General features: G+C 44.8%; 1 protein-coding gene across 1 annotated transcript in view; it reads right to left on the reverse strand.

Moving 5' to 3' along the window:
• ASAP1 (ArfGAP with SH3 domain, ankyrin repeat and PH domain 1) overlaps positions 1 to 11062 on the reverse strand; it is a 359138-nt gene that overhangs the window by 72316 nt on the left and 275760 nt on the right. The gene's annotated exons all lie outside the window — the stretch shown is intronic.

Below are 11062 nucleotides of genomic sequence, written 5' to 3' on the forward strand. Positions count from 1 at the left end.
TCTCTAATAGGGCATATATGCTCTCTGGTAAATTATAAAAAAGTACAAGCTGGCAAACACAGTAAAGGCTAATTTATTCCATTAGAATTCCAAATCTCATTAAAGAAGGAAAAACTGTGATGCCTACTAAATGTCTTCTGTAACTGTGCATAAATATCCTGGAGTTCAATTGGAATGGAACTAAGAATAACCCTCCCACCTTCCAATGCAGAGTGAGCGCAGTCCATGAAAGCATCTCTGGAACCTGCCACAACAGCAGGCACTTCCCAAACTGTGTCTCACTGTGGAACAGAGCTGAGATGTTTCATCTATTCAGGAAGACCCCAGTAATCTCTTATCCCAAACCTGTTATCCCAGATATCCATGAATTTTTGTTATAAGAAATTTACATAACTTCTCTTCAAAGTACGAGGACAACTACCATCTGCAAGGCAGTGCTTAATGGGACTAACCATTTGGAGACAATGAGGATTTCCTATCACTTTGCAGTTCTCTTGGTCACACATATAAAGCTGACCTTACAGTACCTAGATGGTCACACTAACTTAGGTATTTTGTCACAGCCTCCTTCTGGTCAAAACACTTTGTCCTCTGGCTTGCACCTGTCCAAGGTCACATGCTGGCCAGTGACTGATGCTAGGATCCCAGTACTTGGTGACCAAAGAGTGAAAGGGCTGAGCACCTGGGCTGGGCTTTGCCCAAGCACGAGAAGCCTGTGGGAGTCAGTCACACGACTCTTTAGTTGAGTCTCTGTGCCTGTAAGTGACAGGCAGGATTCTGAAAATCCCTACAGCAGGAACATTCCCACCTGTGGAATCTTTATTTTGGGGGGGATAGGTAAGGGGGAGGAGCTAGAGAGATGTCACACCAGTGAATCAATCAAAGTCAAGAAACACAGAGATGAAGACAATTTTAATGGTGCCCTCTGGACCACTGCTGGGATTTTCCTTCTGTAATTTCAATGAGATTAGACACAGAAAACAAGGCCCCTTATCTAACTCCTCTGTCTGATCTAAAGCAAACTGTGTCAGTGGAGGAAGTGAGAGCCCTTGAGGGATCTTATGTTCACTGTGTGCTCTTCTGATTCACAGACGGGGCAGAGTACAGGCGAGCTCTGCTTAAGGGGAAGCAGTGCTGGGGAGAGAGCTCCTGCACTACTCCCCAAAACCAGAGGCTCAGGAGCAGGGCTCGTGGCCTGCAAAGTTATCTCAGAACAGATCTGGAGCTGGGCTTGCCGAAGGCCTCGGGTGCTAAAGTCAGCATCTGCAGCCACAAGCCTAGACCCAGTCCATCACAGAAGGAGCTGTCAGTGGTACATCTCGCCTCTCTGGGTGCCGACAAAGTCGGGGGTTTCTTGTATGAATGACAGTGACACACGGCCGTCTGAAAGGCAGCAAGCCCAGTTAATGGTGAGACTCTCATCAGATTATTTTGTTCCAATTTGGAATCCAAGTTTAAATGAAGATGTAGGAAAGCTTAGGGAGAGCAGGACATGATTAGAGGGCTAGAAAATGGAAACTCTGAAGGTGGGTTAAAGGCATTACTTAATCCAGGGGGAAGAAGGCTAGGGGGAGATTTAATAACCATCTTCAAGTACAAGAAGGCTGTTATCAGGAAAGGCTGGGCAGCTGTTTTCCATTTGTAGTGACGAAAAGAAATGTACTCAAATTATGGAAGATGATTTGGGCCAGACATAAGGAAGAACTTTCAAGCTTAAGTTCATTATGCCTAATAAGAGGTTTCAGGTTGCTTATGTAGAGAAATCTGTCTTTGAAAAATTGAGGAAGTTTTTTTAGAACTGTTTAAACATGGCAGAGAGCTATCTCCATGATTTATTACCCTCCCTAGATCTGGGTTTCTTCTTACCCTTCCTAAATTCTGGTGTTTCTGAACAACCTTACCAACAGATATAACCAAAGAAAATCTTAAGTAGAAGGGAAAAACCACTTGAGTCAGTGCTGATCATATTCAAGTAAGTTATACAGCATCACTGGTCTCTCATTTCTTTTACAATTTTTTTTTTTATTAAGATTTTTGCCATAGGGTGCATGTGCTTGCTGGAGAGCAAGAGACAGAGAGAGGGAAAGTAAGAAATCACTCCCGAGGGGGAATGGCCACAGCATAATCCCTCCTCCTTCCCTGTCTTGGATTCTAGGCACACACAAATGCATGCCTGGTATGATCTCCAAGTCACCAGGTCCAGGATTTGAACCTCAGTCAGCTATGTAAGAGTCCAGCACCTTAATCACTATGCCACCTGCTGGCCCTGGCCTCTCATTTCTAAGCACAGGCTCTATAAGTCATCTCACGGGTTGCCCCACAACCTAAGTGACAATGACATTTCTCAAGTCTACTGGACTATCACTTCCTCATTAACATGGACCTCATCTTATCTGATAGACACCTCATTAGAAAAACACAGTTTTTCCCCAAATTGAGCTGCCAGTGAAGCCTGTGATGAATGATCCATCACCCCAAATGTGACTTTGAGGACCAAGAACACATAATCTTTGGCTGTCTACACAGCTGACATCCTCTGTGGTGGGCCCAGGAACATCATAAAGGGGAGTGGAATGCTCACCCAAAGCCCAGGACCAAGGCACCAGAAGACAGAAATCACTGCAGTAACAATGGGAATTCGAGGTGACCGAATTTCAAAGTACTTTCTCAATGTTGAGTACTAACTTAAAGGTGTATTAATTAAAGAAGGTATAAGGTAGGTGGCGTGGAGATTAAGGTACCAGATTCCTACATGGCTGACCATGGTTCAAGTCCTGGACTTGGCAGGTTGCTCGGTCTCGCTGTCTCTCTCTTGTCAAATTGAAGAATAATAAAAAATAAATAAAATAAAATAAGTAATTCTAAAATAATATAATCTTTCTTGAGGTTTCAGTAGATGAAAATCAAAGTAAATTAAATGACTTGCCCATGGTTACATCATGGTAGAACAGTTTAGGAAATGCTTTCACATTAAGTACAGAACAGGAAAAAAAAAGTTAGACTCAGAAAACATCTCCTTATTAAATCCATTACTGATGATTCCCATCCTGCTCAGAGTGAGGAGGGGCAGGTACTGAGGTCTGAGGCACGGCAGGGGACAGGCTGCAGCAGGGGAGGGTGCACTGAGGCAGGGAGGGCACTTGCTGTGGAGGAAGAACCTGTCCCCAGCTAGGTGCTGCATTTCAGGGGGGTGGCTGGAGGAGGAGATGGGGGGAGTGAGATAAGTGAGCAGCACTGAGAACTTCCGCTAACGCTATGGTGGTCGTACAGGGGCCAGCGAGTTGGTATTCAGCCAACAATGAACCATTCCAGCAACACCACCTAAAGGGCATATCCCTGCCTTGGATGCTGAGCGGGGGAAGGACACCAGTTCCTAGACATTGTTGTTGAGCAGTATCTTTCAAAAGCCAAAGCACTTCTGCCCCCAAAACAATTATGACACCTCTTAAAAGGGAAGATTCTATTGCTCTGTCCTTTTATATCGACAGATTTTACTTATATTCAAAGGGCCAGTCTGTGGTGTGGTGGTTAAGGCAGCTGGATTCCACATGGCCAACTGCACAGGTTGAGGCCCAGACCCAGGGGTTCAAAAACACACCGGAGGGGCTAACAGGTGGTGTAGCGGTTAAGGTGCTGGACTCTCCCATAGTCAATTGTGGTTTGAGTCTCAGATCCAGTGGCTTGAAAATCATGCCAGGCAAATGTGCGTACTCAAAATCCTGAGAGGTGAATAGAGGAGAAGGGATTATGGTGTGGCCATCCCCTGGCCCCGGGGGTGGGGGAAGGGGATTGATTTCTCACTTTCCTTGTCTGTGTGTCTCTCTCTCCAGCATGCGCAAGTGCCCTATAGCAACAATCTTAAAACGAATAGAAAAACGAGATACACACTGGGCATGTATGTGTGTATGCCCAAAATCTCGAAAGGAGGGAGAGATGGAGAAGGACTGCGGCACGACCATGCTCCGTGGAGGATGTTTACCCAGTTTCCTTCTCGCTCTGCCTTCCTCCAGCAGCACATGCACCCTCCAGCAATGTTACACATATTTAAAGATCAATTAGGAGACAGCGTGCAAAGAGCTGAGTATTACTTGTTAATCCTACTTCTATGCTCAGAGATAATCACTGTTAATACCGATTTGAGAACATTTGTTAGCTCAACTTGTATATTGTCATTAAACTATTTTTTCAACAACACATCCAGATGAGTTCATTTTATACACACACATACACGCATGCACGCATGCACACAAGCTAAAGGAAAACCTATTCAAGTTTTTGATTTCTAGAAATGTTTCAATGAGGGAAGCTCTGAGGCAACACTCCTGGAACAGAAGTGGTGAAGACAGCACCTGTCCCTCATGACATGCTCTGCCTCCCATAGAAACTGGCCACGCAGCGAGGAAACCCATCAGAAATGTAAGCAGAAGTGCATGTGGGAAGAGAGTGAGTCAATTCTGATTAACGTGTTTACGTCTTCTGAAGAAAACATAGCACACGTGTGTCCTCAGACAGCTCTGTGTGCACCACGGTGGTGCTGTTGCTGGAAGTGGAGAGCTGTTAGCATGGGCGATCTCTCAGTCAGGGGAAAGGGGCTGCTGCTGGAATTTGCACCCAGAAATGAAACGATTTCCTCCTAAGATCCTGTTGGGTCACTGTGCTTCACTAACAAGTGAGCATCATTATTCCCTGGGAAGTAAACTTGATGCAGCCAGACTTGAAACGGATGTATGCGAAGAGGTAAAAACAAAGCAAAACAGTGAGAAAGTTCTTCACTCTCTGTGCTAGTGCCTAGAAACAGAGCTACTCACACCATTATGGTCATTTCAGAACTTTCATTCACCAAGCATAGATTTACAAAATTGTTAACGCCGCAGAGAGATGCAGGTCTCGCACGCAATCAATAACCACAACGAACTCCCGCCAAGAAGCGAGGTACGTGCGAATATCTACGGTGTTCACTTGCAAAGAGCTTACCTCCAAAAAACACATTCTTAAAGTTTATTTATTTCTTCCAAGACAGATTATACATACATACGAAAGAGAGAGAGAGAGACTGATTCACAGAGATATAGGCCCCCCCCTCCCCCCAGAGTTTTCACACCATAGCCCATGCCCAGCCAGCCCAGAACACAATACACTTGCTGTGTTCAGGGAGGTCCCAGGACATGACCTTTCCCATGTGCGTCTGGTTGTACTCGAATCACTGCTGTGCCACCATCTGGTCCCTTTCTATTTGTAAGCTCTCCAAAAGTCATCTCATTAAAACTACAGGCATTTTGGAACCTATTCTGTTTTATGTAGGGCAAGATAATGCTTTTTTCCTTTGAAGTTTTTGCCACGGAGTGTGTGTGGGGTCACTGGAAAGAAAGTGAAAGGAAAGTGAGAAATCACTTGCCCTGGGAGGTGGGAGGATGGCCACACTGCAGTCCCTTCTCCATTCTCCTCCTGGGATTTTGGACATGCATGCACATGTGCCCAGTGTGAGTTTCAAGCCACCAGATCCGGGACTCAAAGCACAGTTGGCCATGTGGGAATCCAGTGCCTTAACCACTATGCTACCTGATAATGCTGGCTCTGATAATGCTTTTTCTCTATAAACCATCTACACAGCTAAGTATTTTATATAAACTATTATTTAATTCTTGCATTAACTCTTAAGAGGTAAGTACTGTTACAGAACCCACTTTACACACGAGGAAACAGGTTAAGGAAGGTTAACTAATGCCTTACAGATAGTACAGGTAGAACTAAAACCTAAACAAATCTCTTCCCATTTATCAGTCTGTTTCCAGCGAAGGCAAACCCTTAGAAATCTATAGACAGTCAAAATCATCTTTTTTTTCCATTTTTGGTCTCTACTGTTGAATGTCTAGTTTCCTTGTTTACCCTCCACATCACGTAACATTTCTGTTGAGAGATTCCACTCACTCTCGACCTGCTCTATGTCCCCAAATTACTATTTTTGTGGCCACAATCAAACCTCCTGTAGACAGCTAAGGAGAGGAGCTGATTTTCTACCTGTAGCAAGTCATTCTAGCATGTGGATGACTATGAGTTCCTTTAACCTTCTCAATCATTTTAACCATTTTGTGGCCACAATCAAACCTCCTGTAGACAGCTAAGGAGAGGAGCTGATTTTCTACCTGTAGCAAGTCATTCTAGCATGTGGATGACCTTCTCAATCCTTTTAACCATGGAACTAATTTGCAGCTGGCAGAATGTGTGCATGTATTTGAAATAAATATTTGAAATAGAGATTTATAAGAAAATCTTTGATCACAACAAGGAGTCTGGTACTTTAATTTTAAAGATGTTTCTATGCTAGAATCAACAGTAAGCGATCCTATAAAGTAAACAAGAAAAAAAAAGCAAGCTTATCAAGGCTCCTGGTAAAAAGTGGGGCTGATGTTATTTTCGTTGCATTTGACGACTACGCTAGATGTTCAGCCATTTATGCACTTTCACGTGCACTGTGGGCCACTGTCTGCCAGTGGAGTTTGGCCCGCACAGGAAGAATTTTTAAACTCCTATTTCCTATTTAACCAGAACAGCCATGTCAACCCATGCCTTGGTATCCAGAAAGAGTTCATAAAACAAAAACCTTCTGACAAACATTTGTGCAAAGTGCATTAGTTGGATAAAATATCTGCACTATGGCCTATGTTTTTAAAGCGTATTTTCATTACGTTTTATCAATAAAACGGGCAGTGAGTGGCTGAGATGAACACGTGCCATGTTGTCCTCACACACTAGGGCAGGTCACGAAAGCGAAAGCGAGGGCGTCATCGCTGTGACAGGTGTGCAGAATCTGGGGTGGCAGCACTGTGCTGTTCTCTTATTTTATTCTCACAACCACTCCAAAAGTAAGTGCTACTCTTTTCACTCTCTATTTGATAGATGTGAAAATCAAGGCACAAAAAGGTTGGAAACTTTGCCTTAAAGTCACAGCTAGATGAAAGTAACACATTTTAAAGAAATCTTTAATTTCTTGCAGTGAGAAGAGCCGAGTGTGTGTGTGTGTGTGTGTGTTTAGGGGGGAGGAGGACGCAGGGAAGGGGTCCATGAACACTGAGACAGACTGCAGGTCTGTTCTATACTTTTTAGTTTAAAAAATCAGGACTCTCAGTGTTTCATGCCTTACCTTAGGAACCAATCACATATACTGTAACTACATGGCCATGCTCTGAATTTGCACGCTCTAAACTAATGAGCTTTATTCCGCTCACATTTCTCTGAGCAGTGGAGCCACACTGGAAGTGCACAGAACATGGGCTGTGTCAGCCCTCGAAGGCGACGTTTAAACCTCAACCCTCACCAGCTGCGAGGCCTGCCGTAACCTCTTTTATATTTTAATTCTTCAATTTCAATCTCCCTTCTTCAATTATGAAACAAGCCCATTGCGGGAGTTTCTTCCAATCTCTGCTCCAGATGAAAGCAGGAGCGGCTTATCTGGCAGGTTTTCCCATCCCACGCAGCAACAGCACTGAGACACCCTTGCTATTCCAGAGGATCGGCCTGGAGAAGCAAACAAGGCTGCAGTGCCTGCTGCTGAGGCTCAGAGAGGCTGCTCCAGAGCCTCCCGGTCACCGGAGCTGTGCTTTGGGAACAGAGGCTAGTTTGGCACGTCTGGAGCCAAGTAATAGTCTGTTCATCTAGAAAAGCGATTTATTCTCACTACAAGGTGCATGATGGAATGGAGGAGAGCACCCTGCAGCACTGAAGGCCATGTAACCTGGGTTTGAGTCTCGAGCCAAGCACTTAGCCCTTTTGAATCTCAAGTCTCGTCCTCATGAAGAGGGGACATAAAACAATGCCACCTTTGCTGTAATAATGCACCAAGGCAATGTAAGCATCCCGTGCTCTACTTCCAAGCGGGAGGCAGCGCAGGCTCAGGAATTCAACTTCTTGGGCTCAAATCTGGCTCTGCCACTTAGTGGTCATGTGAGTTCCAGACTTCTTCCCGTTGAAACAGAGACAACAGCTACTCCCTAGTAAGGGTGTTACCAAACAGTAAGCTGTATGTAAAGAGCCCAGCAGGCAGGAGTGCTCACTAAATGTCTTCAGTTATCTTTATAACTACTAGGCCCCACGTATCTCCATGATGGTGTCCACATGGATGATACATAGAATTTTACTGTTACCAATTTCTTTTTTAGATTAAGGCAGGATTGCTTATTAGAAATGCAACCACTCTGTAGACCAGCAGGTGCCATGGAAGTTAGGGAGGCTGGATCCCACATTGCTGACTCTGCATTCAAGTCCTGGAACTGGTGGCTTGAAAAACACATAGGACACGTGTGTCTATGCCCCAAATTCCAAGAGAATGACGGAGATGGATTGCAGCGCGGGCATCCCTCTTGAGGATGCTTTCCACTTTCCTCTGTCTCTGTCCAGTGAACACAAGCAACCTATCACTAAGGAAAAAAGAAAACAAAAGCAACCACTCTGGGAGACTTACCCCTTAAGTCAGTAAGATTCAAATAGGTCCTGTCCAGTGGGAAGGCTTCAGGGAGTAACTGGGTGGGCACAGACCATGGGAGTGAGAAGAGCAGCAGAGAGCCTTGGTGATGAACCCAGGTGAGTGTAAAGACACGGCATAGGAGCAGAGGGGGAACACCAGGCAGAACAAGGGTTTACAGAACCCAGTAACTCTGGGGATTTAGGATACTGAGACCAGCCTGGCCAGCCTTGGAAGTAGCTTAGACCTACACATTGCTCTAATTTTTACTACTTCATTGATTAAAAGGGCGCTCAAACAGAGAAGGAAATGGTGAAGTCTGGCCAAATTCTGACAGAGAGCAGTCAGTCAGTTCCCAAACTTTGCAAACATGTTACGAGTGGCTACAGAGCTCCAGATCCTCTCCATTACAATATTGATGACCGATGGAGGACAGCCCAGTGCTGCTCCCTTCTAGAATTACCGAGAGGCAGTATTTGGGTTTCATATCCAGATATTTAAAACTCAAAACCTCTTGGGGCGGAGTCAGACAACTCTAACGTGCCATTAGAGAGGCACATCACTGGATTCACTTGGCCAACTGCAGCCTCTTCCGGTCATTTGCAAAGGTTCATCCGGATGCAATGATGAGGGGAGTCATCTGAAGTACTCTCTATATTGATGCTGCTTGTATGTAATCTTGAGATCTAAATGGTGAAATGTGGAAGACCCTTTACCAGTATTTTATTTTACAGAACCAGAACTTGGGAAGCCCTCCAGTAAACATTAATACCTTCAGTTTGGCACCGCCAGGTGGTGGAACCTCAGGGAGCCTGAGTTTTGGAACAGTGCTGCTTATTTCGTGTGTCCATATTACACTATGTACTGGAACCACTATTCTGCTGGTAGAGGCTGACTGTGAAGACAGTGCAATGCTATGCTTTGGACCTGCAGGTGCGTTTTGAAATTGAGTCATGAAAATCAACTCTAGTTTTCTTGTTTTTAAAAAAGGGGAGGGTGGGCCAGTAGATGGCATAATGGTTGCATTGCTGGACTCCCACGTAGTAGGCTGTGGTTCAAGTCCTGAACCTAGCGGCTTAAGACTCACGTTCGGTGTGTGTCCAAGATCCCAAGAGAATGGAGGAGAAGGGACTGTGGCATGGCCATCTCCGGGGGGTGGCGGTGTGTGATTTCTAGTTTTCTGTCTCTGTTTCTCTGGCAAGTGCACATGCCCTACAACAAAAATCTCTCTACTAAAAAAAAAAAGGGTGTGTGTGGGGGTCCCATGTCATAAGGGCAGCAGGGCAAAGAGTTCTCTGATAAGATGAAGGAAAGATGGCACTGCCTGAAGCTGGTGGAAGAGACATAGATCTGAGAATTATTACAAATGGGGAAGGGAGCAATTAAAGAAAACAAAACAAAACAAAAACTGGCTCAGGAAGTAGCTTTCAGAGTGTCTCCTTTATAACGTCCCTACTCTCCAAGGAAGGTAAGGGAAGAGCTGTCATTTCTACCCCCACCTGCTTCTCTGAGGGTCCTCCAACGCACAGGGCAGTCTCAGGTTTCTGCACCATTCTCTCCCTTCTTTTGGAACTACTGCTTGCTTAGCTTTAGTGCTAACTGCTCAGAAAAGCCTTCCCGGACCACAGGGGAGTGGCGGCCCCTATGTGCCATCACACGTCCTGCTCACTTCCTGTATAGCACATATTTAGCTCCCGGAGGGCAGGGCCACTGATCTACTGCTTCCACCGTACCTAGCTCAGTACTTGGCCTAGGAAAAAAATAAATTGATAGAATATTTTAGTATTTTTAAATTTTCATACCTATTTTACATCTGAGAAAACCAAGGCTCCAAAGGCTTAAGTAACTAATTCGAGGTCCTACAGATTACTCTGTGGGTTGAGCCTAGGTCTAAGTGGTCCCAATACCCAACTTCTTACATTTCACAGTGTTGCTTTATAATCTGGAGAAGGAAAGGAAAATCTTTGCTTCTCCCTGTGGTGATGGGGACAAGGACATGGAATCTGGAGGAATCCAGAATATTCTCAGAATGCCATGAAGGCTAACCATAAGCAACAAGGTTACTGGACACGTTGCAAGGAGCAGCAATCTATCCTGCAGGTCTCTTGGTGCTTTCTGAATGCCCTTGTGCTGTGTCTTTTAAAGGCCTGGCAACTGAATATATTTTCAGGGCTCTGGGGAGGCCTGGAAACAGCAGCCACTGAGGAATGTCCACAGAGCCAAAGAGCTCAAGGAAAGGGAGAGACACATCCAATTCTTGCTTGAGTGACATGCCTGTAAGGTGCGAGAGCTACTGTTATCCTCTAGCAGGCAGAAACTAAATTCCTATGAGAGAACAGGTAGGTACACAAACTGGCTTCATAAAGTACATTGAGGAATAAAGAAATGAGCAAGACAGAAGAATGCTAATAAAGCATAGTTTAAAATGGAGGTAGCAACATCCTAGGGAAGAAGATAAATACACATCTTTGCTCCTGTTTAATTACTTATAACCAATAAACCCATTTAATCTATATAGCTGTCTATGAATTAGGCACTATTAATAGCGCTAATTAATTAATTAAATTGCCAGAAAGAGGCATGTGCTGAAGACACGGAGAGGGA

The sequence above is a fragment of the Tupaia chinensis genome, unplaced genomic scaffold (assembly GCF_000334495.1).
Source record: "Tupaia chinensis unplaced genomic scaffold, TupChi_1.0 Scaffold000513_1, whole genome shotgun sequence".
NCBI lineage: Eukaryota > Metazoa > Chordata > Mammalia > Scandentia > Tupaiidae > Tupaia > Tupaia belangeri.